Genomic DNA, 19,916 nt, shown 5'->3' with positions numbered 1-19,916 from the left:
TTATAAACAGTTTGTATTATTATGTAGACTAACCACCCTTTCACACGGTAAAAAAATCGTAATTTAAATAATGATTCCAGAGAAAAATAAGGCTATTGACTAATTTTTAGCATGTGTGAAACCAAACTAGAATCACGAACGCTAATCACAATCACGAATTCAAATTCTATTCCGGAGGTGAATTCCACTTAAGATTCACACAAAATTACGCTACGAATTTTCCGTGTGAAAGGTCCGATGATTCTAAAGACAAATTGCAATCATCATTACAATAATGATTCAAGATTCACGTGTGAAAAGGCCCTTAGTGATGTTTGACCAAGAAGATATTGGAAGAAATGGGTAGGCCAACTGAAAATTAGACAAATGGTACACGAGTCCAGTGGCAATGACTAGTAAACCAAGTAGTTGATGAACTGGTTTTAGGCGAACTAGGATTAGACCATGTGAGATGCGACCCAGCAGAAGGTAGACCAAGTGGGTGTGGACCTGGTGGCAAATAACTGTTACAAACGGTTTTAATGAATTTGAGGTGATGGAGTGAGAGTGAATAGAAAGTGAAGTGAATGAAATGGAGATTAGTAGAGACTGTTTTTAGATATTGTTTTTGTCCAGAATAATTCATTTGGGCAATACCTTATTTCTTTGGTTGGTTGGTTGGTTGGTTGATTGACTGATTGATTGATTGATTGATTGATTGATTGATTGATTGATTGATTGATTGATTGATTGATTGATTGATTGATTGATTGATTGATTGATTGATTGATTGATTGATTGATTGATTGATTGATTGATTGGTTGATTGATTGATTGATCGATTGATTGATTGTTAAAATATCTGTTTATATTGATTTGTTTTATAATTATTATTGAAGCTATTTACTGAGAGTTGTTTGCTAAAATCTTGTATGATTATCAATTTATCTCATTTTGGTTCTTTGATTAATCAATTGATTGTACCAACAAATTGTAAATCAATCAATGCATTGCTGATATATGATAAAGTGCCTCGGTTGTTGTTGTTTTTTTTTTAAGTGATGAACAGATTTTTGTTCCCCCCGAGTAATTTGTGGTCGGTAATAATTCGAAATCATATTCTTACGCGAATCTAAACACTGTATATTTGCGATTCAAGTGCTCTGATGGAAAATACTGAACTGATCTTGTCAAAGGGACTTCGCCTATATAGTTCTGCTGTTTTTATGCATCTGTGTTCATGATTACCGTCAGACAACTGTTCTTGCTCATTTAAAGAACATCTCCGGAAGAAGAAAAACATTCACGCTATAGACCATATCAACATATTTTTTTTTTCACCAGCTGTTCACTGTAAAAATATTTGGTAAAATTTTAACCAGCACGAGGGTAATTATGTGTCCAACGGGGTGCCCAACCAATTTGGGGCAGTATTTTACCCAATGCGGGAAGTATATTGTCCAGTAAGGTTAAAAAATAAGCAGCAATGGGCAAAATTTTCGTCTCAGTGGGTAAATAAAAATGCCAAAAAGAAATGCCCAAAGTTGGTTGGACACATAATGACCCTCATGGAGCATTTTTACCCAATATTTTTAGGGTGAATTGCAGTTAACTCCTGACCCTCGAACCTCTACAAAATATGGTGACCGCGCTTTTTCTTCAATTGCCCCTTCCCTTTCGAATATAAGCTACCATCTTACATAATTCATAATGCCAAGTCTGTAAGTCAGTTCAAAACCCTACTCAAAACCTTTCTGTTTAATAAATGATTCACAGTTGTGGGTCGGTCAATTGGAGGTGCACACCAGTTTTGATTTTTGATTATTAGTATAGTTGTATTAGCTGTGTCATTTTCCCCTGTCACTTTTATTTTATTTTTAACCCAAGTACTAACCATAAACAGAACACAGTGCGCTTAGAAACACCAGTAGTAAGCGCCTTATAAATGTTATGTATTATTATTATCATTATTAATTGAAGATCTCCTCCCCTTGCGCCGTCACGGGGGGGGGGGGTCGCCTCGCCCGTCCCTGGAATCGCCACTGGAAGGGGGTTGCTATTCTTCAGAATTAAAGTAAAATACAATAGAAACAAAAAGTAATTCCAATTCCCAGGAATATTATGTCGATTAACAAGTCCATTCATTCTTACGACATTTTCCTCTTTCTTTTATCTTGTTTATACGCTGGCAGATTATCTATTTCGTTGATCAGATAAAGCCCACGTTCCCTTTACGATTCAAAGGCAGAAAACCCCTTTCCCTTAAACGATTTTTTTTTTATCTGGGGGTTCGGGTTGGGGACTGTTCACCCTGATTATGAATGACCCCAATTTAAATTTACCACGCACACCATCATCAGTGGCCCCCCGTTCCCCTCCATACATCCCTGGTAATTAGAGTGGTTAACGACGGGAAAGTCTGAAAGTGCCTCGTTCATGTAACTGACGGATGTAGTTCAAACGGTCCACAACTGATAAGGATAACTTCTTGTTGTCAATTAATGAACAAAATGAGTTTATTTCTTATTATACGTGTATTTCCAACTAATGTATATTGATTATAATATTTTGTTTACTTAATATGATAACGATATAAGGTTCTAAAACAGCGATTAAGTTTCTTGTTTTCTTCCTGATAATAGCCTACTGATATCCGATGATTACATGATAGATCTAATTTGATTGTTGTGATTTTATAAAGTAAAACCGTTGTAATATTGTTGATGATACATATGAAAATGAATGAAATGGAATGAATTAAGTATGGTACAGTGTATTTTGTCTTCGTTGTAACTTTTGTTTTCGTCTTTGTTGTTGCATGTATGTATCAATAAAGACACTGTAATATACATATACTATATATATAATTATATTAGACCTAAATGTTCGTGGCTTATATATTCGGGTAAAGCTCTAGAGTATATTACGGTCATGTTATTAAGTATATGTGTCTGTTATCATTCACATGTTGTTATATTGTGTTTAATGTGTGAAATGTGAAAATTAATAATAAACAAAGCAAATCAGTTTGTAGAATTAATTCTGTAAAAGAAGATAATAACAGTTTACTTACATGAATAAAAATATTTTAGGCCATCGACAAAGATTCTGCTATAGGATCGAAAGCTTAGGCCCGTTTTGACTTTCTAATGAATAAAAATAGAAAGACAAGCTGAGGTCCTCGGATGTTCGGTTATATTCAAAGGTTATATATGTGCCTTATTTCCAACTCCAAAACATATCTCTTCTCAACTGTATATATAAAGTCGGTGAAATATATCCAAGTCGTCCTATTGTCATGTAGAGCTTAAAACCAGGCTTAAAATAAAACAACCAACGCAACAACAAGCCGCGGTATAAATCCTCTTTGCAAACATGAATCCTTGGACGAAACCATTGAAACAACACAATAGATCACAAATCACTTCAGCTCAATCCGATGCTTGGTATCACAACCCACCTCTAAAAATGGTGTTCACATCCGTCGCTGCTGGCTGGATTATAGGGACGATATGAACATCCGATTATGGTTTTTCGAAATCAATAGCTTCATTGATCTACCTTTTTTCCGCTGACCGGTGAGACTTTAAAAGTGTAACACCGAATTGTTTCGGTTAAAGGAATTATACTGTCCAGGGTTATTATGATCGAAAAGAATACACTTAACCATAACGCACAGATGACCAATCATCAGTCATGCATAAACCTGCTTGTTGTTCTTTTGCCCATGTATTAGCGTAATGCCGCCAAAGAATTGAGGAGGCACAAACTTTTTTTTCTTAGTTTAAGTGTACATGATATAAATAGTCGTGCCCCGTTCAGACGTAAAGGTGAATAATATCAGAGACATACATCAATGACATGAACGAGAAGTCAGTTAAGTCCTGTTCAGACGACAGCCGAGGTAAATATAATAGGTTAAATCTGTCCACGACCGTGTCTTCACGGAGGGTTAGAAGAGTGAGGAGGGGGGTATAGAGGAGACTCCTTAAATCATATAAATATAATATCTGAGAAAAATTAACAATATTTAATGATCATTTTATATGTTTTATATACCACGGGGAAACATTTTTATCCAGGTTGCAATCATGGAATATCCAATTTTCAAGTAGCCTATATTTCATGTCATCAATGAATTGGATCTACACTCTAAATTCCAAGGATTTAAAATAAATCCAGATCGGCTGTGAACAGTGACCAGCCGAATATTATATTAAGATTTTAACCATTAGAATTTAAACCTAAAGCTAAAATTTTGAATTTAAATCATTTGAGATTTAAGAGTTAATCCTAAAGATTTTAAAAATAAATCCAAAATTTGGCTGGTCACCATTCACAGCCGATTTGGATTTATTTTGAATCCTTGGAATTTAGAGTGTATACTAATTGGGAGCAAATTGCGAAAGGACTTGTCAGGTTTTTTCCGGCAAGTCTTATTTATCAGACAGTTACCAAAGGAACAGACGATGTTCGCTCCTCAGGAACCCGTTTCATAAAGATGCATAATAACACAGTTTATAGTTACAGAAATCATTCATTTTGACAAGCTCATTTATTATTGTATAAAGTCTTTTTGAAACAGGACCCGGATATAGAATTAATGAAATGGATATTGGACGTTTTATGATTTGAAATAGGGATTGGGTATATTTTGTTTTATATAGATTTCAATGTTGTACCTGCTCTGCAATTCGTGTTTATGCGGATAAATCATTGGTCTGACCAATAATCTCCAGACATAACTGCCTTTCATGAAAGTGATAGTGCATGGTTTATTAATCATTATCGAAACATAAATTCAAGTGGGTTAAATGTGTTATTAGTATTCCTAATGAGAGCTGTGAGATTACAAAGTCATTACATGTAACAAGGGGCAATGACGTGTAATTTTGATGCGGGTACCAAGACGACATAAAAGTTATGTCACCCCCCCCCCCCCCACATCGAAATAAATAAATTTTGGTAACTCATAGCACTCTCATTTTATTGCTCTTCTTTATTCACTTATCTATTTTTTCTCTTTACTTTAAATATTTACTTTTTTATTCTGCCTTTTGTTGCTTCAAAAATAAAAAACCATATCACTTTTGCCCCATCCCCTCTGTAGCGTCTCCTCTGTGCATTTTATATGGCAAATTAATTACGTTAAGAAATATCCGCCAAATAAAAATGTCTTCTTAAATATGGAAAGATCGATCGAGGCTCTGCTGTTTCGTGAAACCTATATATAAATAAATATAAATTATTATCATAATTTTACATAAAGGCTAGGCTTTTATATACTCCAAAGTGCACTAGAAAGCGAATATGGCGTATGATTGATTGTATAGAGTTTGTTTGTAAGATCCGCATTATCTATATAAAAAAAATATCGGCTAAATTTAACAGTTATTCACTATTGTGGTTGTTTAATTGCCAGTCCCCAATCTCCTCACAAGCTGGCTAAAAAAGAAAAAAAAGCGAGAGATGGAAAGAAGGGATATTCAAAAAATGGGGAAAAGTAAAATGTACTTGCTCTACTTGCTCTACTTGCGAATACTAGTCACCAACGTGAGATATGTTGATTTCAGACAATAATCTTCTATCATAAATTATGATGCTTAAATTTTCCGCGCTCAGATTGTTATCTAATTTACTTGTACAATCAGACTCAGATGGGTATTTTTTTTAACTTCATTATTATATAATCACACCTCAGCAGTCCCCATGCAGCAGTCAAAGTGGTTTTAAAGTACTGTCGCGTCGCCATTGTTAAATGAGTAAAACTACCATCAAATCAAAACTTTTCATCTTTGTACCACGGGTTGTAAGCTGAAATATACCATGGGCGGAAATCCCAAGGATGACAGGGGGATGCGCCCCCCTACTCAAAATAGTAGGGGGACACAATATCAAATGTAAGGGAAAGTTTTCCGCCCTGTAGTACATGGGTCAGGTTGCAATTCGGCCAATTCCCCTTCAATATTTTGTAACAAAACTAATATGAATATTGATTACCAATTATAATTATGTTTAAAGGAAAAAAAGACCTTGATGGACTTCACTCATGGCCGGTTCGCTCTCTTGCCTTCGTATTCCCATTAATTTAAAGGAAACAAAAACCCAAGAAGAGAAGCAATCTTATTGGAAAGAGAAAAATGAGAGGAACAATTTTAAAAAAGTTTCATCAAAATCGGTAATGAAATAAGCAAGTTATGGACATTGAAAGTCTTGTACTTTCTACGGGGATCCTCAAATTGGCAAACATGCTTCAAAATGACTGATTTTGTGGACAAATCTCCATTTAATTGTTTTGTACACAAATTTTCAGATTTTCCTCATTATCTTTCAAATTGCATCTTGCGTCCTTCTGAGCACAACATATGTCATGAGAAAATATAATTCACACCACATATGTCAAGGTCAGGAGGAGATAATGTGAAATATGTAAAATAAAGGGGGAAATCTGAAAATTTGTGTACAAAACAAATGGAGAGTTATCCACAATATCTGCCATTTTAAAGCACGTTTGCCAATTTGAGGATCCCCATAGAAAGTACAACAAGATTTTTTAAACGTCCATAACTCGCTTATTTCATAAACGATTTTGATAAAACTTTTTTTTTTAATTGTTGCTCTCATATTACTCTTTCCAATAAGATTGCTTCTCTTCTTGTTTCCTTAAGTGCCGAACTTCTCCCCCCCCCCCCCCCGGCCCATAGGAAACATACTTCATGAAGTCATTCATTTCTTGCCCCTACGCCGGGTGCGAAATTATTTTTCCCACCGGGTTCTGGACCAACATATGAATATTCATGACTTGCGTCTTCGGATTGAGAGTACGCATGCGCGTGGACTTGGCCTCGACCAGTGCCGATCGTAAGCATTCACGTTGCTCAGAATGAATTTAGCATCGTCAAATTACCGGTACCCTTACATAGTTACATAGGCCTTATAGGCTTAGATCTATATATATATATATATACATCCAATTCTTAAACACTTATCAAACTTGCTGCCATTAATGGCAAGACATGTGCTAGGGTAGGGCTAGCTAAGGCTAGCGCATTAACTTTACCTCAAATCTGGACCTGTCTAATGCCTAATACTATTAGGAATAGCCGACTAATGCCATGGTCAACTTCGAACTTGTTAATTCCGAACTTTACGTTTGATTAGGTTTGGACCAATATTAGCTTATTTACCATGGTTTAATATGTCTAGTCCGTATACAGAACCAGTCCTAGATCTAAAACAAATATCTTAGTTCTAGTCTAGTCTCTGGATCTAGACTCTGATCTACGCGCTATCAGCATGGAACCACTAATGTACCAAAGGGGGGGGGGGGCAGACTGCCCCCCTGACGATCGGTCACAACTGATCCAGGGGACGTGCCCCCCCTTGAGAAGCCAAATTAATAATTTGTAATGTCAAAATGCAACGAAAAAAGACGTATGTCCCCTCTTTTGAACGTGAAGATCTTTTTTTTTTCTTGTCAAATTTTTCAGCTACGAAATCCTTAATTTTGGGTGAAGACGGCCGGGGATCAAGATCACTGACGTTAATTTGTGCCTGCATGACGTTAGAATACGTTCCATGCACGCACTGGTATACCTAGGATTTTCCAAAAGGGGGGCAAATTTTTTAGAGGATATTTCGTCCGCGAAAAAATGTGGCAAGCCCCTCCCCCCCCCCCCAAAAAAAGGGTCTTTTTTTTAGATCTAGGACTGGTTTTGTATACGGACTAGACATATTAAACCATGGCAAATAAGCTAATATTTGTCTAAACCTAATTAAACGTGAAGTTCGGAATTAACCAGTTCGAAGTTTACCATGGCATTAGTCGGCTATTAAGTGTTGTAGTCAAGGCTCAAACCTCCAAGGCCAAGGCTTTAATACCCAAGGCCAAGGCTTCAATACCAAAGGCCAAGGCCAAGGCATGGAAACCCAAGGCCAAGGCCTGAAAATCTCAAGGCCAAGGCATTTCAAACTTACGATATACAGAACAATGAACTAACAATACTTAGGCGGCAGACATCACACATGGTAAAATGTATGTGAGCGAGGGGACGGAGCGAGATAAAAAATTTACCTTTGTACATTTAAAACAAAAATAATTTCATGATAGAGACATATTAAAATAATGATATAGTTACCTGTGTACACATAATCCATAATTTTTCTATAAGCGATTTACATTGCAATAATTATTATTACCACGGTCATCTGATCCTGGCATTCTCAACGTATGTTTTTCTCCACTCCCTGGGACAGGGGCAGCAGAAAATTATTATGGGGGGGGGGGGGTCAACGCCAAAAAGGCACCCATTTATCAAAATGAGTTTTTTTGTGCAAACAGATACATGTATTTTCAAAATGAGATTATGAATATTAATACACATGATTATTAATACTTATTGATAATATTAATAATTATTGATTATTAAATTATTTTTTGTTAATTATTATTTCTTGAAACCATATTGACACAAAAACAAATACGTTGTTTATTTCCTTGAAACTGTAGAGAAATGAGATTCAATGTTGAACGATATATGATTAAAAAGAAGTAAACATTTTTTCCCCTTTGTTTTGTCAATCTGACCCAAAACAAATATAAAATTTAGAAGAGAGATAGAGAGAAGAAGAAGTCCCACCACCAAGAATAAACTTAGACAAGGGGGGAAAGGAAAAGGAAAAGATGGAGTAAATGTGATATTATTTTTTAAACAATCTATTGCAAAATTAGCTTTTCTTATAGAAAGAGGGGGACAAATTTTGTTCACTCGCTCGCTTCAATCGCTTTCTTCTTTTTTTTGACAGAAATTTTGCTCTATATATGCCATGCTTGGCCCCTCAAAGTTTCTGGCTCATCATGCCATTGACATAACCCATTTGGATATGACAAAATTGGAGACTGCATGTGTTCAAGTTTACCAAATCTTTTCAGAATATCATTAAGACTTAAAACATTCTTGTTGGCCAAAGAAAATAATACAAGGAAAATCCTAATGGAATAGAAATCAACCTTGTTATCGTTCTTTAGAGTTAGCTATGTTTAAAGTATGAAAATTGTTGTCAAAATTGCAGTCAGATGTAAAAATTATTCTTGTCATCAAAGCACTATTATCTTGATCATGACCATTATTATTTACTGTCATTATCATCATATGATAACAACACATTACCAATACATAATGCTATTTTTCACAACTGATGTATTCTTTGTTTGAATTTCATGATAATGGTGACAATTACAATTGATGACACTGCTAGTACACTTACTACTGCTGCTGCTACTGTTACTGGTGATTGGTAGTATTGACCATTAGTGTTATTAAATATATATTTAAAAAAAAACAATTGAAACATAATTACTTATTTAAAACAAATGAAAGTACAAAATACAAAATGCCTTGAAAATGCCTTAAAATTTCAAGGCTCAAAATCCTCAAGGCCAAGGCCCTCTCAAGGCCAAGGCTTTGAAAAAGTAGCTAGGCATTAAGGCACCTTAAGGCCAAGGCCGAGCATCAAGGCACCATACAACACTGATTAGTACTAGGCATTAATTAGACAGGTCCAGATTTGAGGTAAAGTTAATGCGCTAGCCTAAGCTAGCCCTACCCTAGCACATGTCTTGCCATTAATGGCAGCTAGTTAATTAAGTGTTTAAGAATTGGATATATATATATATATATAGATCTAAGCCTATAAGACCTATGTAACTATGTAAGGGTACCGGTAATTTGACGATGCTCATTCATTCTGAGCAACGTGAATGCTTACGATCTGGCACTGGTCGAGGCCAAGTCCACGCGCATGCGTACTCTCAATCCGAAGACGCAAGTCATGAATATTCATATGTTGGTCCAGAACTCGGTGGGAAAAATAATTTCGCACCCCGCGGGTTGACCAGTGAGATCGATCAGTGGGGTTGACCCGCGATCTGCGCTTTTATTATTGGATGAATATATAGAAATAAAGGGGAAATTTATGGGTCAACTACAAAAGGGTCAACTATACCAGTTATCAATCGTGTTAATGAATTGATTTGATATGAACTGCTGCGGGATAAACTGTCAATCGTATCACACTCCGCTGCGGCAGTCCATCGTTTCAAGTCAATCACTGACAAAACATGGGGCACATTCATGTCTATTTAACCGATATAAATAGAGTAAATACAATAAATCATAAATCTTTTTCGCCTCTGTGTAAGCCAGGAAAATATCGTGAAAATACACAGTAAATGATATTTATTTGTGTGTGTTTGATCTAAATTGAGTAGGCCGGGGCTGGAGCATGGCCCTCGATCTGCTTGCACTGTGGAAAATATACATGGGCTTGCCCTTTCTGAGATTTGGAAGATAGAGCACCACCAGTGATTGCAGTTTATTAAAAAAAATCCGGGTGAAAAATGCACCACTGGTAAATTTTTTTATTATCTAGAATCAGAATTACAAAGAAAATAATTTTCTTGAGAATTGGGGAAGAAACAGGCAAAATATAGTGACATTTTACCAAATTTGAGCTTCACTTAGTACAGTAATCCTATAGTTTAATTGATAACATGAGACTGGATGATCAATATTTTCTTTTTAGGAATGCATTATTTTTAATTTGTTTCTCGCCACTAATATTTTGAATTCGTCTAGAAATATGGTCAAGTCATTGTCGCACCGCTGGTAATTTTTAATTATGGCTAGCGACCCTTTCCTCTATGAGACTCTCTATTATATTATATATATAAGTTTCTAAAGAATAAAACATAAATAGGCCTAAATTTAAAAAATGTGAAACCCAAATGCAAGCCATGCAGGAATAAGTAGGTCCTATATCAAATCCAAAAATTACAGTTAAACAATCGTAAGTAGCAACTTTTAATATTCAAGCTATATTTAAAGAATACCTGATACGTATGAAGCTCAAAATTTTCCGCTTGTGCGCTCCGCGCTCGCATTCCGTAATTTTGTTTTTATTTTTATAGGCTGGGCTTTTTTGGCTGTTCTGTGGCCGGGGGGGGGCTGATTCAACACCCCCCCCCCCTGAGATCTTGGCCGCCGATTGCCCAAGCGCCGCAAAAATTTGCACGCTTGTAGTGTGCGATGTAATCTACAAGGCTGTATGGTTAAATTTCCAAAATAATGAGATTTAATTTTTTTTATGAATTAATTATGCTAATGTATGCATTAATCATACTTTTTGCTCTAATTCACTAAATAAAGCACCTAGAATGCTAATTTTTGGTAAAAATATTCTTTGTACCATTCTTAACAATCGCAATTGAAAAAAAACTTCGGTTTGGAAATCAATTTCTTATGTATTTTATTGTTTTATGATTTTCTTATGTTTTAGGCTCTGGTTTTCAACCTTTTGTTTTTCTTTGTTTTTTTCCCCAGATTTATTGCACAACCTTTTTGAAGCATAATTATGCTAAAATCAATTGAATTCAGCTGTTTAAAGTAAAAATAATCATATCTTTATGAATAAGATGAGAAAACTCAATTTGCATTGACTTTGTACACAAAATCACGTTTTGGAACAATTTTTGGTCTGACATGCACTTACGAAATGTTGCGTAATTTCGGAACCGCGTACCCGGGCTTCGTAAATTTGGTCTCAAAAGATGCGCGAGACCTAAAAGTATAAACTCTGCGAGTGGCGCGGTCAAAAAAATTCGCGCGGCGGAGTGATCGCAGAAGATCTTGGGGGGGGGGGGTTGATTCAACCCCCGGCCTGTTTAGGGTTAAAGATAGAGGGCGTGAACAAAAAATGTTAAAGGGGAATCCAGCCTTGGCCATAAAATGTTGTGTTGGCAAGGTAAAAATGAATTAAACAGAATAGTGAAAGTTTGAAAGAAATTGGTTAAGCAATAAGAAAGTTATAGCTGCTTTAAAATTGAGATCACTAATACTATGTAGATTTCAAATTGGCAACTGGGTCAGTAAATTATGACAAGAGGCAAGGACAACTTTCCCATAGGCCATGTACTTTATTATCAGGAATTTGTGGTTTTCTCGTAAGTACCCATTCCCCTGGGGAAGTAATCTAAATATAACACAGGTAGTATATTGTTTTATGTCCTCATGAAAGAAAAATATAATTTGAAATAAAACTTTTGGGAAAAATGAAATTTTAGCCATAATATGTATTGGAGTACATGGAAGAGTAGTCCTTGCCTTACATCACTATGACATCCCATATGCGGCCAATTTGAAGTCTCCATTGGTATAGTGATTACCAATTTTTACAACTTTTAAAAATTCATATCTTTCTTGTTGTTTGTCCAATATTGTTCAAACTTTTACCTATCAACTTGTCTGATTTTTCTTTTCCTTAAAAAAAATTTTTTATTTGGGTTGGATTCCCCTTTAAATTCCTTGATTTTGGTCAAATTCAGGTTCGCTGTATTATTGCCTGATTTTTGTTAAATCAAACTTCAAAATTCCAGGAAATATCTATGAATTAGGGAAATTTGGGATTTAGTTTCGGGAAATTTGTTTTCGACGGATCTGTGGATGGCGACCACTGAACTAGAAATATTTTAGTTCATTGATGGCGACCTGTCTGTGCGTGATACACGTATTACGTACGTACGTACACACGAGCGCGCGAACTGCAAAGGTACGCGCACCGAACGTGCTGCGATGTTTTTCCGATTTGGACCTGGCAGTAAAGGCGAGAAAATTTGTGTTTTTTCCAGTGGTTATTCAATGGAATGGTAAGTTGCCTTTGTTATATCCATCTAATAATATCACTAGCATATAAAAATAATGCTGTCATCATATAATTTACGCCCAAAACCTTGAACTAATGTGCGTCATTTCTCATGAGAGGGTGGGGATCCTTGTTCTTCAGCCCCATACGTTAAAAATTTTGTTGTCGATTTCGAAGCATTGATAAACTTAAAGCCAGGAAAAATGCTAGCTGTATCCTTTAACTTGTCACTCTAGGCGACACCCCTAAAGTGGCTAAACGTACCTGTTTTGAGAAAATGGGACTCCACTCACGAGCATTTGGGCCGCCCTAGCTTAGAACTAAGCATTAGGCTAATATCACAATTTTTTTTTTTTTTTTTCTTCTTGAACTTTCACGGACACTGTCTAAACTCTAATTATTATGAAATTAAATATAATCGGTTCTAACTGTTACTCACCGGTTCTTTTGTTGTATTTTCTGCCAAATTCCCACGGTCTTGTCCAAACTCTTGCGACAAGCCTTGTCGTGGCAGAAGGCTGGACAAATTGAAATCCTAGAATTTTTATTTGAACGTCTTCACATTTTTATTTACAATGACATGAAAGAGAAAACAAAATCAAAGCAAACATACCAACTCCCAGTTCCAAAGGTTTCCAAAAAGTGAAGATATTAAGTGTCAAACTATGGCCTTTGTGAGACCAGAAAGGGACAGCGATAACCGATTCAGCCCCGTAAGTTCCCCGAAGCTAGTTGTAACGTAAATGGTCGATGAATAGCTAGTTTCGAACGACCTCCTGCAAATTAATATTCAATTTTATATTTGCCGCTCCAGCCCGGCTCGTAGTCTGTAGTAGCTTGTGCACGAGACGTTATTACGAAACATGCATTCTAAAAAGTAAAAAAAGTCTCTCCATAAATAGAAATTTACGATTTACTTTAAAAATAAATGGTGATTCATATTTCATACAGGTCTATAAATGACGATCATTTGAAATATTCGACTTCTAGATCATGTTTTTGGTGGAAGTTATTTCCATCTTTTCTTCTCCGTCAGAACTTTGAACGTAGTCACGGTCTTGCCATGCCCAGCGCACCCGGTACTGATCAATGCACTGCGTATACGGTACTAGACCGGCCGCAGCTAGCTAGCTTCCCAATTTCTTTCCACACAGTCATGACATGCCGTTGCCAATTTCAAGATATATTTGTAGTAATTATAATTTACGTTTTTAAATGTTGTTGTTTTATTGTTGTTTGTTTGTTTACGATCATGTCTTATTATGTAAATATTGTGATTTCCTGTAATTAAAAACATAATTAAAACATAATTAAAAAAAAAAAGAATTATTTTTTAAACGTAATAATAGTACTCACCTAAACTTGAAACACCTCACACGTGCCTATGACGTTTACGAACCCCGGCCATTGTCTATACCAATTTATTTCTACAATTATTTTTTGGAAATTATCGAAAAAAACAAAAATGTGAACATCCAAAAAATATTTATTTCAAGAAAGGTATATGATTACGTCTAGCATATGTTGTAACCAGACTGACGTAAAAGTCAGAACTGGTAAATATTGTTCCTTTTATGCAATTTTTTTTTAATAAGAGGTTCAGAGGAGCGTATTTGTGAAGATCCATGGTGAAAAAGGCAGGACAAGCTGAAACTTGTTTTCATGAAACTTGTTTTCATTGTCGATTAAAGTTAGAAAGTTAATTTATTAATGGGGGTGACTTGAACACATCGGTAGAGCTAAATAAATAATAAAAATAACTTTTTAGTTGAACAGTTTCACTGTATTATCAGCAATTTAATCCCAGATCTTTTTCTCACCCCCCCCCCCCCGATCTCTCTCACGTTCTCTCATCCTCTCTGAATTTTATTTCTTCAAATAGAATGTTGAAGCCCATCGATCAAGCTTTGAATTTCTGCGTCAATCAGGGGAATTCCCTGGGTCTCTTGACGGGCTTGGGGTCGAACACGTGCCATTTGATCTCTCGCATGCGGTCTTTCCATTCATGTTGTGGAAAATTCCATTCATAAATAATTTAGACTAATATCCAGTCTTTTATTATTTCATTCGATTGATTTTCCTCACTTTACATGGCAGCGACTGTATTTCTCTAAATATTTTCAAAAAAGGGACTGTATTTTAGACTAGACGTAAAAGTCAAGCGTCGCGCCACGCTACTGATTCATCAATATTCATGAGGAATCGTAACCACGTGATCGAAAAGATCGTCGGAAACGTGAATATTCAACAGCGCTGGATGACGTCATTTTTAGTTTTTTGCTTGGGAATCCAAAACCCTGATAGGTATTGGCATGAAACCAACAGGAATAACACTAGAATACGATTTTCTAACGGCCATATAATGTGCAGCTCAAAAAATGCAAGGGATCATATTTTTTTTTTGTTTTTTCAGCATTATTTCTGGATTGAGGGGGCGGGGCCAATGTACATTTGACATCAGAATCTCTATCAAAAGTTCTTTGCTGAAGTTAGCCCACATTTTTCTTAGACTTACCAGTTGCCAATCACAAGCAATTTAATGATCAAAATGTGGAAAAAACACGGTCACTTCTGCATTGGTCTCGCCGTGCGTTAGAGAGAAAACCCGGGAGGAATTGGGTACAAAATCCACTGAAATCTCCGGCATCGGCCAGTTTTTAGATAACGAACGATAATAGTAGGGACAAGTATAGTATTTGTGAGTATGAGTGTTGTTTTTATCTTGTAGATGTTAAGATTTGTATTTTAAAAAGATTTTTTAATGTATTTATCGTTTCTTCATTTTGCATCGAAATTGGGTCCACCAGCGAGCTGCGGCTTCCTCGCAGGCGGTGTCGCGGGTTCCAGGAGACTCATTGTCCTCCCTAGTGGTAGACAGCTGCAATTCTTTTTTATTTATAAATAGAACGCCCCTTACGATAGTTGTTAACAATGTCAACGCTGCCATATTGTTAGGTATTTTGCACTGTGACGTGTCCAATGCGTTGTTTTGTTTAATTTTTGATTTTTTTATATGGTCAGTTCCCCCTTGTCTGCGCGGCCTCCCAAATCTGCGCACCCGCGTATCTGCGTGATTCTAGTAAAAGAAGATACGCAACGAGCACGAACAAACTTTACACATGCAATACATAGACAGGTACAGGTATTCATAAAAAAATCTGACTCAATATGGTGGAAAAATAATAGAATTCAGGGCATTTCATGTGACGGCCTCAAAATGCAGCCTTTGTCATCAAAATCCCTGAATCGTGTGCAAAGTGAATGAGTGCGCAGACATGGGGTACCATTTTTTTTTCAATCTGAAAATGACTGCCCAAAGGTTTTTTCAAGAAAATCTTATATTTTCTTTCATTTTTAAATGAGAAATTTGGTACACTTACTCTTGATAATATAAGGAACACTATTAACCAAAAGATTTTGTGAAATAAGAAGAAATTCATGTTAAATCTTAACTCAAATTGTTAGGTGCGCAGACTTGGGGCCCACCATCATACATATATTTTGTTAAATAGCGGCTTTTACGTCAAGTATGAAATTAATATCACATAGTATTTTTTAATTGTAGAGATGTATAAAATATCATACAATATTTTATTATATATATATTTTATAATAAAATTCATAATTATTGATGTAAGGCTCCACATTAACTTTTTTTTGGTGGTGGACCATTTGGGCCACCAAAACCTTCATATAATATTTTTGGTGGCCCGATATAAAAGTTTGGTGGCCCCAAAAATATGAAGAAAAACATTAAAAATGAATAAAACAAACTTCTAAAATATTAATTCTGCAGCCACGACCACCAAGTTAATGTACTTTTACTTTATGTATCTTGTTACTCTTGTACGTAAACCTTGTTTGCTGTTATTATATTTTGCAAATTGATTTGTGGTAAAATATAATTTATTTTATCTTTGTAAATATGAAATGATTGAAAGAGAATAAATCAATTGTATTGTTCCCAGGTTGTGTGGACTTTTTTCTTTGATCTACGCATACATGTAATATAGACACACACTCATAATGGTAAAGTAAATAAATTATGCATAACAAATAAAAGTTAAGGAAACTCCCCTTGGAAAGGTAAGATATACATTTTCTTCTCATTTTGCAGATACATAGCATTTTGTCAGCCAGGGCCCCGTCTTCAATTTCAATTTCAATTTCAATTTATTTGCTCATAAAAATCCAAACAAAAACATACATATACAAAGTATCATATTCACAAAATAGAAAAAACAACAACAACAAATAGAAATAAACATTGGATTGACTATGAGAGGGACAGCAAGAAAGGAACAAGCCTTGTGATTAGCTGACCCTATAACATAATAATTATACAAAGACTTCAATAACAAAGATAGAAAAAAATCACTAAACTACAACGAAGGGGGGGGGGGGGTGCCTATAATGCCTGAATGAAATTTATACAAACAAACTTTATGAATTACTATCTAAAATAAATTGCCTTGATTTTGACTTAAAAACATTTAATGAAACTGATTGCTTGATGTCTACAGAAATAGAATTCCAGAGTTGTGGTCCTTGAAATAAAATTGAGTTTTTAAAAGGTGAGAGTCTTGGCTTAGGTAGATGGAAATCCTTTGCATTTCTTGTGTTGTATCCATGGAAATCACTATTGAACTTAAAGAATGTTTTGATATAATCTGGCAAGAGGTTATTGTTACATAAATACATAAATATAAGAATTTGAAATGCATGAATATCATAAAATTTTAATACATTCAATTCAACAAATAGAGGATTCGTATGGGCAAGGTAAGGAGCATGAGACATAATTCTTATTGCACGTTTTTGTAAAATATATAATCTATCAATGTGAATGCTACTTGCACTTCCACAGGCTAGAATACCATAATTGAGGTATGGATATACAATAGCATAATACATTAGTTTTAAAATCTCCTTAGGAAATGATCTTAATCTATACATTATTCCTATATTTTTGGCAAGCTTATTGCACAGATTATCAATATGATTTTTTCATGTAAACTTATTATCTATTGTTACTCCTAAAAATTTTACTGACGTTACACACTTAATATCTGTATTGCACATTCTAATTGAAAGACTATCTGGTAAAAATAAATTACTAAAAATCAAATAATTGGTTTTGGCAAGATTAACTATCATTTTGTTTGCATAAAACCACTCAGATATTAATTCAAGTTCAGAATTGAATAAATTGTGTAAAACATGATAGTTTGTATGAGATAAAAACAGACTAGTGTCGTCAGCAAACATAATACAATGTAATAAGTTGGATACTTTACTAAGATCATTAATAAAGAGGAGAAACAAGAGCGGTCCTAAAATAGAACCCCGAGGAACCCCACATGAGATAATCTTAAGCTGTGATTTGCATTTGGATATTTCAACATATTGTTTTCTGTTGGATAAATAACTTTTAAATAATTTAAGTACATTACCTCTTATGCCATACAATTCTAGTTTGTTCAATAAAATAGGGTGATCAACTGTATCGAAAGCCTTCTTCAAATCTAAAAACATTGCTATCAAATATTTCTTATTATCAAGAGCGTTGGTAACAGTATGGACAAAATCAATAAGAGCCGAAGAAGTTGAATGACCAGCACGAAAACCGTATTGATGTAGAGATAATATATTGCACTTGTTTATAAAATCAAATAATCTATTATATATACACTTTTCTAAAATCTTTGAAAAAATTGGCAAGACTGATATGGGTCTGTAATTTGAAACATTTTCACTCGGACCATTTTTATATACAGGAACAACACAAGCAATCTTTAATTCATCAGGAAATATACCGAGATCTAAACATTGATTGAATATTGCAAAGGGGTTGACATAAAATATGTATTGATTTCTTTATAACCTTGATACTTATATCATCATACCCAGGACTGCAATCACTTTTTATGTTTGACACAATATATTTTATCTCGGTACAAGTGATTGGTTTGAAAAAACAAGTCTTTGGATTTCTATCCAAATATCTACAAAAATTCAAATTTAAATTATTGCCCTGATCAACAGGAAAATTCATTTCAGTTACAATATTGATAAAATATTCATTTAATACATTACAAATAGCAGAGGTATCATATAATACTTGATTATTACATTTCAGAAAATCAATATTGCACTTTTTATTTGCACGACCGATTGCACAATTAACAGTATTCCAAGTTTTTTTCATATTTCCTTTGGAATTTGCAAAACTTTCCAAGAAATAATGTTTTTTAGCTTGTTTAATCATATTACTGACTTTATTTCTACATTTTCTGTACACTTCTTTACGATATGGAGATGGATTTTTTAGATAAAGTCGATATAAACAACATTTCTTCTTTGACAACTTTCGAATATCAAAATTAATCCATGGTTTATTCTTTTTAGGTTTTTTCTTCAAATATTCCAAGGGGAAGCATAAGTTATATACATTTAAAAACTTCTCTAGAAATTGCACGTAATTTGCATTTGGATTGTTATTGTGGCAAGACCAATTGACCATTGGAATGGATCTTAAGAAACACTTAATACTATTGTCATTGATTATTCGAAGCGGTTTATCTAAATTTTGCTGTGATTTAATATCATTCCAGCTAATAGAGTATACAGGTAAATGATCACTGATGTCAGTTATTAGTATTCCCGATTCAACTTTGTCTGCGTGTATATCATTGGTGATTATATTATCAATTAAAGAGATTGTGTCATCCGTGATTCTGGTAGGATGGTCAATCAATGGATACATATGATGTGATAACAATAGATTAATGACATTATCAACATATTGCATTTTACCCACATTTAATAAATTGATATTGTAATCACCTAATAAATAAACTATTTTATTTTCATTATTTACAATACTTAAAACATTTGAGCATCTCTCAAAAAAATCATCAATTGACTGATCTGGGGGCCTATAGATTGAACCAACAATAATACCAGAATTATCATTGACGATTTCCACAAACACACTTTCGATACAACTATCATTATGTTCTTAGTCGGAGCGTCTTACATATTGCACACTATTATTTACAAAAATTCCAACTCCTCCCCCTCTTCTTGATAAACGGCTAACGCCGTCAAAACTATATCCATCTATATTACACAAAGGGTGTATAGTGTGCTCCCGGAACCAGGTTTCAGTGATACAAATTACTGTAGGTTTAAGTTTCACACTGTTTAAAAATAAAATGATATTATCAAAATTATTG

General features: G+C 34.7%; 1 protein-coding gene across 1 annotated transcript in view; it reads left to right on the top strand.

The window, feature by feature from the left end:
• The first annotated feature begins 12,593 nt into the window (after positions 1–12,593).
• Positions 12,594–19,916, top strand: part of LOC129278641 (uncharacterized) — a 33,941-nt gene continuing 26,618 nt past the window's right edge. Inside the window, exon 1 of the mRNA XM_054914787.2 lies at positions 12,594–12,682. The gene's annotated coding sequence lies outside the window, so the exon portion shown is untranslated. The remainder of the gene's footprint in view (positions 12,683–19,916) is intronic.

The sequence above is a fragment of the Lytechinus pictus genome, chromosome 16 (genome assembly GCF_037042905.1).
Source record: "Lytechinus pictus isolate F3 Inbred chromosome 16, Lp3.0, whole genome shotgun sequence".
Lineage (NCBI taxonomy): Eukaryota > Metazoa > Echinodermata > Echinoidea > Temnopleuroida > Toxopneustidae > Lytechinus > Lytechinus pictus.
The sequence above is the reverse complement of the archived record's forward strand: the minus strand, read 5'-3'. Positions and strand labels throughout refer to the sequence as shown.